Consider the following 8,549-nt stretch of genomic DNA (forward strand, 5'->3'; position numbering starts at 1 on the left):
AGTCAAGTTAACTAAAGTAAATAATAGCCTACTTACAAAAGAAATACAATCAGGGGACACAGACACTTAGGGGGGTGAGGGCATATGCTCGGAGATGGGGGAGGCCGGCGGGAAGTCAATGGGGGAAAAAAGAGACATATGTACTACTATTTATAATACTTTAAACAATAAAATAATACTGGAAAAAAAAGAAAAGAAATACAATCAGACCATTATGGACTTCTCATCTGTAAGCTGAGACTGGAAGCTAGAGGACAGAGACATGATCCACAAACCACTGAGAGAAAAGGTTTACAATCAAAGGCTACTATACCCAGGTAGGTGTGCACGCTCTTCCCAACATGAGCAATGCTGCTCAGAGCCCACCAGCCACTGTCTCCAGCACCATTTGCACCACTGCCACTATCACAATGACCCATTAGAAAGCTGCTGATTCAAATGCAAGCAGTTCCAGGGGTACTTGGAGAAGTCAGGGGTGCTGGATACAATGACCAAGGTATTGGTGTAACCCAACCAGGTTTGTTTGGCTGCCTGGTGCAACAAAAGCCAAACTCATGACACAGGTGGTTATGAGAAGGAAAGAGTTTTATTCAAGTTGTTAGTGACTTGAGAAGATGTGGGGGAGTGTGGGGGCGGGACTCCTGTCCTCAAAAATCATCTTAATATTCAGTGCAGACAAAGGTTTTTATAAGGAGAGAGAGAGGAAAATCAGAACAAAGAGATCAGCAGGAGTGGCTGTTGACATGTAGGCAGTGTCCTTGAGCTGGCCATCTGGTTTTTGTCAGTGAATTCCTGAGTCTGGGAAATGGATGCCAGACTGGGCCTTAAAGGTGAGGCTGCTCCTTAGGTTCACACAGGAATTGAAAGTGCTGGACTGTGAAGTACTAGTATACTAAAAACTTTTAACATGCAAGCTCTTGCTTTGAGATAAAAAAAAATCAGGTTAGAGTAATAAGCTGGGTTTAACATTTACTAAGATTAATATGGTTTGCTTTATTTAAGTATGGCGTATCCATTCCCTGTTACATTAGTATAACCTTGTCTGAAGAACCAGAGAAACCCAATAGTGCTTTGGATTTTTTAAACCATCACCTAGGAGCTGCTACCCCAGAAAATCCAGAAATAAAGCTGCTCCACCTAGACTTGGCAGAAATGAAAGAGAAATATGAAGCTCTTACAGAAGAAAATAAAAATCTGAAAACAAAGCTTGCTCAGTATGAACTACCTCAGGAGAAGTGTGCTGAACAGTATTCTTCTCAGTTGAAAGACACTGAAAAATGGTTTTGCATGACTTGAATAGTTTTTAATGGTAATATTTTTTCTGAACAGATGCTATAGAACTATTTTAATATGTTAAGTTAACCTATCACACTTTTACTGTTATAAACACATATTCTTAGAAACACCAATAAAAACTCAATATAACTTTAAAAAAAGACTACTAAACCCAGCCAAATATGTTCACCTGTAAAAGCAAAAGAAAAATATTTCAAGAACACATGAGTATTCATATGTCATTAACAACATCTACCCTAATCTAAGAAAATATGTGAGAAAGTGTTCTGATCAAAAGCGAGTTTATTTAGAACAGAGAAATCAAAAGAAGGAAAATAACAATGTAAAAAAATTAGTGATAAATTTATTTCTTATGGTACTTATAAGTTAGATGAATGCTTTTTATGTAATTGAATATCTATACAGTAAACCCTTGATTTGCAAACCTAGATTTAATGGACTTCAGATTTAATGGACTTCAGATTTAATGAACAAAATTTCCAGCCCGGATATCATATGTGAAAATTAACACCCAGTTAATTTTATTTTTAATTTTTTTCTTTATTGTTGAAAGTATTACAGATTCCCCTTTGTTTTGTTGTTTTGTTCCCCATGGACCCTCTCCTCCCCTCACCCGCCCCTCCCAAGCCTTCACCACACTATTGTCTGTGACCATGGATTATATATATAGAACCCTAATATGCAAATAGACCAAACAGAGGAACAACTGAACAACCAGTCACTATGACGTACGCTGACCACCAGGGGGCGTGTGTGGAACATGGCGGCCATTGGTCACAACAGGATGGTGGAGCAGGTGAGCAGGGGCACCAGACCAAGACGGGGCACTGGTCGCTGTCATCAGGGCAAGCCTCTGGTTGTTACTGAAAATTCTTTGCTCCCCGGTGTCGCAGTCCCACCTGGAGCTCACAACTGCTGCTGGTACTGGAGCCACCACTCACACCCACTGCTGGTGCTGGCCCCAATTGCTCCGTGTAGTCAGTGGGTGTAAGTGGAGCCAGTGCCATTAGCATGTGGGAGTGGCGGTGGCGGGAGTGAGGCTGCAGGCACACAGGGGACCAGGGGCTCCAGCGGGAGGGGCCAGGTGTAGGTGCAGAGGATGGGCTGAGACCTGCCCCTGTGCCCACCACAGCCTTGCAACCCACAGTTCCTTTCAATGTGCATGAATTTGTGCACTGGGCCCCTAGTGTGCATATAAGTTCCCTGGTTAATCTCCTACCCACACCCATCTTCCCTCTGAAATTTCTCTGTCTTTTCCATGGTTCAATGTTTCTGGATCTATTTCATTCATCAGTTTATTTTATTCATTAGATTCTACATATGAGTGAGGTCATGTGATACTTATCTTTCTCTGACTGGCTTATTTCACTTAGCATAATACTCTCCAGGTACATCCATGCTGTTGCAAATGGTAGGAGTTCCTTCCTTTTTACAGCAGCATAGTATTCCATTGTGTAGATCTACCACAGTTTTTTAATCCACTCATCTGCTGAGGGGCACTTAGGCTGTTTCTAAATCTTAGCTATTGTAAATTGTGCTGCTATGAACATAGGGGTGCATATATGCTTTCTGATTGATGTTTCAGATTTCTTAGGATATATTCCTAGAAATGGAATCACTGGGTCAAATGGAAGTTTCATTGTTAATTTTTTGAGGAAACGCCATACTGTTTCCCACAGTGGTTGCACCAGTCTGCATTCCCACCAGCAGTGCAGGAGGGTTCCCTTTTCTCCACATCCTCGCCAACACTTGTCATTTGTAGATTTGTTGATGATAGCAATTCTGACAGGTGTGAGGTAACATCCTATTAATTTAAAAATGCTTTGCCAAGATTTGCTTATAATTAAATTAACACTTTATTTTTTATTAATTCACTGTTATTTAAAACAAATTTTCGTATATAGGCCATGTATTGGAAAAAACACTGTAGTAATTTTGCCGACATAAATAAATGTTACATATCTACAACTATAGACTATGTATTTTAATCCAAGATTCACTGCTTGTAAATAATGTTCGGTGAATGATTAACATGTGACCACACTGCATTGCTCACAGTATTTGGTTCTGTTGTTGTGTGGCATGACTTTCTGCAGCAGTTTTAACATGTGCTGGCCAATCTTCCAACATGCCCTGAGCCATGCCCCAGCTGTGTACATTTGTTTCCTGGCAGTGACTGGTGAATGCACCCATTTACCAGACCTATTCAACATAAATTTAAATTTACTGTAATACATATAGAAAACTTTCCTGTAAAGTAAAACTTTTCATACATATTTAACTTTAATTACATGAACATGTCTCTATAAGTAAAAAACAGGTAAACTAATTAGTTTGTTAATTTTTTAACATACGCCTTCAGAAAACCTATTTTATAATATAATGGACTTGCGGCTTTAATGGATGCCCCCTCATCTGAATTAGTCCATTATATCGAGGTTTTACTGTAGTTAAATGACAAGTTAAACAGGATTCTTGAAACAGAAAAGAAACATATAAAAGAAACTATAATAATAGCCAACTAATTTTTTTAAACTATCTTAGAAATACCCTATGGTTGTGTGAAGATTAGTAAAACGTCTCTTCCTGGAAATAAGTATTGCTAAACATTTAAGTATCATATGGGATGGGGGAATGGGCAAGTAAGGCATGTTAGTGGAATGCCGATGTATTACTTTACTTTGATATTATGTATATGTGTTTGTGTGTGAAAATCACTATTAAGAATGGAAAAGTATCCACCTGCAGTATTAAAAAACATAGTAGAATGTCAAATTTAACAAGAGGGAAGAAATTTTCTTTCTTTTTTTTTTTTTTTACAGGTTTGAATATTTCTTTTTTTTTAATTAATAAATCTTTTATTGTTCAGATTATTACAGATGTTCCTCTTTTTTCCACCATATCTCCCCTCCACCAGGTTCCCACCCCACCCCATGCCCTTACCCCCTACCACTGTCCTCATCCATAGGTGTAAGATTTTTGTCCAGTCTCTTCCCACACCCCCCACACCTCCTTCCCCCCAAGAATTATCAGTCCATTCCCTTTCTATGCCCCTGCTTCTATTTTTTTTAACCCAAAACATTTTAAAACTTAAGCATAACATTTCAAGAACAAAAAAATGTTTTAAGTCCCAATTTCAATGTCCAAGAGTTCTGAGTCCAAGTTTCAATGTCCGACAGTTCCTTATGTGTAGATGTCAGCAATGATATTTCAGTTCTGGATGGTGGACAAATGGTGGCAATGCAGGTCCGACCAAGAGGGAAGAAATTTTAAAAATATTAACTAACTGCAAAAATAAGAACAGAAGAAAATAACAAAATAAAATACATAGAAAATATAAAACAAATTGAAGGAATAAAACAATATATATCAGCTATTACATTAAATTTGGAATGCCCAAGCAATATATTTCGAAGTAAAAACAGAAGATGGAGTTTAAAGTGCTATCAAAACATATGATATTTTCAAGGAACATATCTAAAACAAGGTGAAAAAAATCCTATATAATAAAAGCCTAATATGCAAATTGTTCGACCAGGCGTTTGACCCGGAGTTCGACTGCTCGTTATGACATGTGCTGACCATCAGGGGGTGGCACAGAACATGGCAGGCATCAGTCACTCAGTGCTGGCAGCAGGCAGCAGTGGAGGTGCTGCTCGCCCCGATGGTCCCCAAGGAGAGCAGGACCATGGCGGGATGGTGGAGCAGGTGAGTGGGTGGCGCCAGGCCAAGGCAGGTGCAAGTGTGGGCCCGATTGCCCCACCAATCGCCCCACAGACAGCCACCAGCGGAGGTGGCAGGGGGCAGGGCCACCACCCAGCTCCCAGGGCTGAGGGGGGGGGAGGGGAACCTGGCCCAAACCAATTGCCTCGAAGATGGCGACCAGTGGCCGGCAGGCCCTGATTGCCCAATCAGGACTGGGCTCCAAGCTGGGATGGGGAACTGGGAGTAGGTGGTGGCTACCAACCTCCTGCGGCACTGGGGTGGGGGACTGCAACCTTTCACTGGCTACCTGGGGACAGGGATGATGGGGACAGAGGTGCAGTGAGAATGCGGGGTGTCCACAGAGCTCACTCTCACTCCCCCTGCTACCCTCCACAGGGACACCAGGGCTTGCATACCAGGGAAGCCCCCCCTCCCCACACCCACACCCCCGCATTCAGGTGCCAGGCACCCGCGAGGAGCCTGCTCTGCACTTGCAGGGCCTCTTCCAGGTGAGCCAGCCCGCAGCCACTGGGACCACAGGGGCTGGTCAAGCTCCCCATGGGTTTCCACAGGAGCCAGTCCGCAAGGCCGGCCAGGAGAGAGCGTGCTGCCTGCCCACCTTCTGTGCAGTGCCTCTGGGTGGTCCAGAGGCCCATGCTGCACCCCGGCCCACGGCGTCCGGCCATGCTCACTGCATCTCTGTGTGGGGACTTGGGCACTGTGACTCAAGTGGAGAGGGGCTCGCCGGGGCCCAGGGCCCAGGTACTGCCCAGGGCCCAGAGGTCAGCTGGGACCTAACCTTCCATACCAGACACTTGTGCTTCAATCACCAGCCAGGCCTAGGGACTGCACCCATGCACAGATTTCGTGCACTGGGCCTCTAGTGTTTAAAATAAAGGAACAAACAATTACATTAGAAGCAAATGTAAATGAAAAGACAGCAGGAGGGTTACCATTATTATCACAAAAATTTGATTCCATGGTCAAACAGCACTAAATAGAAGAAGGTGAAAATTACCTTTATATAAATAAAATATGACCTTGGGAGAGAAGGCGAACAAGAGAGAGGGAGGATCAAATAATCAACAAATAAACAAGAATATAATGGTTTGAGAATACATGCAAGCTCAATTTTACAAATTTTTTTATTCTACAAATGAAAATATAAATTTTCTTACAATCTTGAATTATTTATACAAATTATGTGTTTATCCATTAAAAAGGTTAATAAATTCAGCAAAATAAAACTTATAGAGGATATGATTTTCTAATCATGATACAATAACATTCTAAATGAATAAAAGTAACACATTGAACTACATGAAAATTAATAAACACATTCTCAATAACCCCTTTTCTGGTGTTCTGAGACTAATTCCAATGTGGGGGTTTGTATTGCCCCACACCAACAAACAATTCAACTCAATTCTGTTTAGTTCTGACATAATCTACCTGGAAACAGCATCAGATCCCACAGGTTAAGGGTTCAGTCCTACAAGACTGTCTACCTCTGACATACACACAACATCAGAAGCCACTTCCAAGTCCAGATTGCCACCTATGCTGCTGACTGGCTGATTATAAATCAAAGGTTCCTAAGACAATCTCCTTGGGTTTGATTAATTTGCTAGAGTGGCTCACAGAACTCAGAAAAAATATATTACTCACTAGGTTACTGGTTTATTATAAAAGGATATAACTCAGGAACAGCCAGATGAAAGAAATGCATAGGGTAAGGCTTGGGGAAATGGTGTGAAACTTTCAAGCCTTCTTCAGACTCACCCTTCTCTCAGCACCTCCTATTCACCAACCAAAAGGTCTCTCCTCTGAAACTGTCCTCTTGGATTTCTATGGAGGCGTCATTACATAGTCATGACTGATTAAATCACTGGCCACTGATGATGGATTCAGCCTCTGGCCCTCTCCCCTCCTAGGAGGTCCAAGGCAGAATTGAAAGTTCTAATCCTCGAACGGTTCCCTAGGCAACCAGTCCCCATTGTTAGGTGGGATCCAAAAGTCACTCAATACTTAGGAAATTCCAAGGGTTTTAGGAGCTCTAAGCCAGGAACTGTGGATGAAGACCAAATATATATGAGAAATATATTTTGGTCATCTGAATGACCAAATACGTAGTTCTTATAAATCACAATATCATACCCCTGATCAGTAAACATATGAAAACAAAAATTACAAATTATTGGTAAACTAATTAAAAAAGAGAACTATTATCATAACCTATTGTTATTGTCATAATTGTCTAACTAATATTAAATAGGAATAGAGCGAATGGGAGGCCAGATATTATAAGCATGGTCATTTGGGCAGCTTCACCAAGAAGCTGCAACTTATGCTTTCCGGGGAACCACCAGTCCATTCCCTGCAAATCACTGCAGAAGGGGGTCCAAGAAAGAGGGAGATAGACACATGTCCAGTGAAGTCAGGGTGACATAGGGAAGGTGCTTGACTGTCAGTCTAACCTGGGAAAAGATAATTGGCTGGGGGTGGGATGGGAATGAAGCCACTGCAAGCATGCAAAATCTTGAAGGGTTAATTGGTTAAGCTCTTGTTTATAATCCCCAGGCAAAGAGTCCTCCCTCTCTGGTTCTGCTCTGGTGCTCTGACACTCTTGCTCCTCCACCCGCACTCGCCTGCCATGTGGCCTTAAGCAGCCGCACAGCCTATGGTCATTTGGACCCCACACGCCATGGACTGCAGCTGGGAACACAAGCTCAGCTAGTCAGATGCTAGACTGGACTGGACTCTAACATGGAGCAGAAATTCCGGGCGGTATTCTTAGCTCTATCCCTGCTGAAGACAAGCTTGGGCTTTTCCCATGGTGGGAGGGAAGGAGATGGGACATTGGAAACCCAAGGGTTTAATTCCACAGAAATAAAGATGACTCATCCTCTCATGCGAGTCTCAGTGAATTCCTTTCCTTGCAACATCACAAGGACACCACTTCCACCAGAAACAGATAGGGACATAGAAAGCACCCCATTGATAACACTATGAGACACAACTACAATTTAGAAAGTTACATGCTGTTTTCAAATTTCAGTTTGAAAATAAATTAACTGAATATTAAATTTAAATATTATGAAAGCAATATCACCCAAAACCAAAGGAAACTGGAATAGAAAATATAAAGCTATATTTAATTAAATACCCAGGAAAAAAATAGTAGAATCTACACTAATAAAAGAGAAACATGGTAATTGGCGTACGACCGCTACCCTTCCCATTGGCTAATCAGCATATCCTTATGCAAATTAACTGTCAGCCAAGATGGCGGCCGGCAGCCAGGCAGCTGGAAGCGAACATGAGGCTTGCTTGCTCCAGTGACTGCAGACTCCAACGTTCCCCGCCTCACTTGCCGGCCTCTGAGTTGCAACTCTAAGCAACTATGTACTATGTTGCAAATAAGAAGCTAAACAAAACCCTAGAAACCAGCTTTCAGCCTGCCGGGATCTCAGAGCTGAAGTTATACATTGTTTCGATTATAGAACGGCAAACAAACCAGATACCAGCTTTCAGCAGCGGAAGCCTCA

General features: G+C 42.1%; 1 long non-coding RNA gene across 1 annotated transcript in view; it reads left to right on the plus strand.

The window, feature by feature from the left end:
• Nucleotides 1-390: 390 nt before the first annotated feature.
• Nucleotides 391-8,549, plus strand: part of LOC102253807 — a 16,923-nt gene continuing 8,764 nt past the window's right edge. The window contains exon 1 of the long non-coding RNA XR_001362452.1: nt 391-504. This is a non-coding gene — a long non-coding RNA (uncharacterized LOC102253807). The remainder of the gene's footprint in view (nt 505-8,549) is intronic.

The sequence above is a fragment of the Myotis brandtii genome, unplaced genomic scaffold (assembly GCF_000412655.1).
Source record: "Myotis brandtii unplaced genomic scaffold, ASM41265v1 scaffold259, whole genome shotgun sequence".
NCBI classification, from domain to species: Eukaryota; Metazoa; Chordata; class Mammalia; order Chiroptera; family Vespertilionidae; genus Myotis; species Myotis brandtii.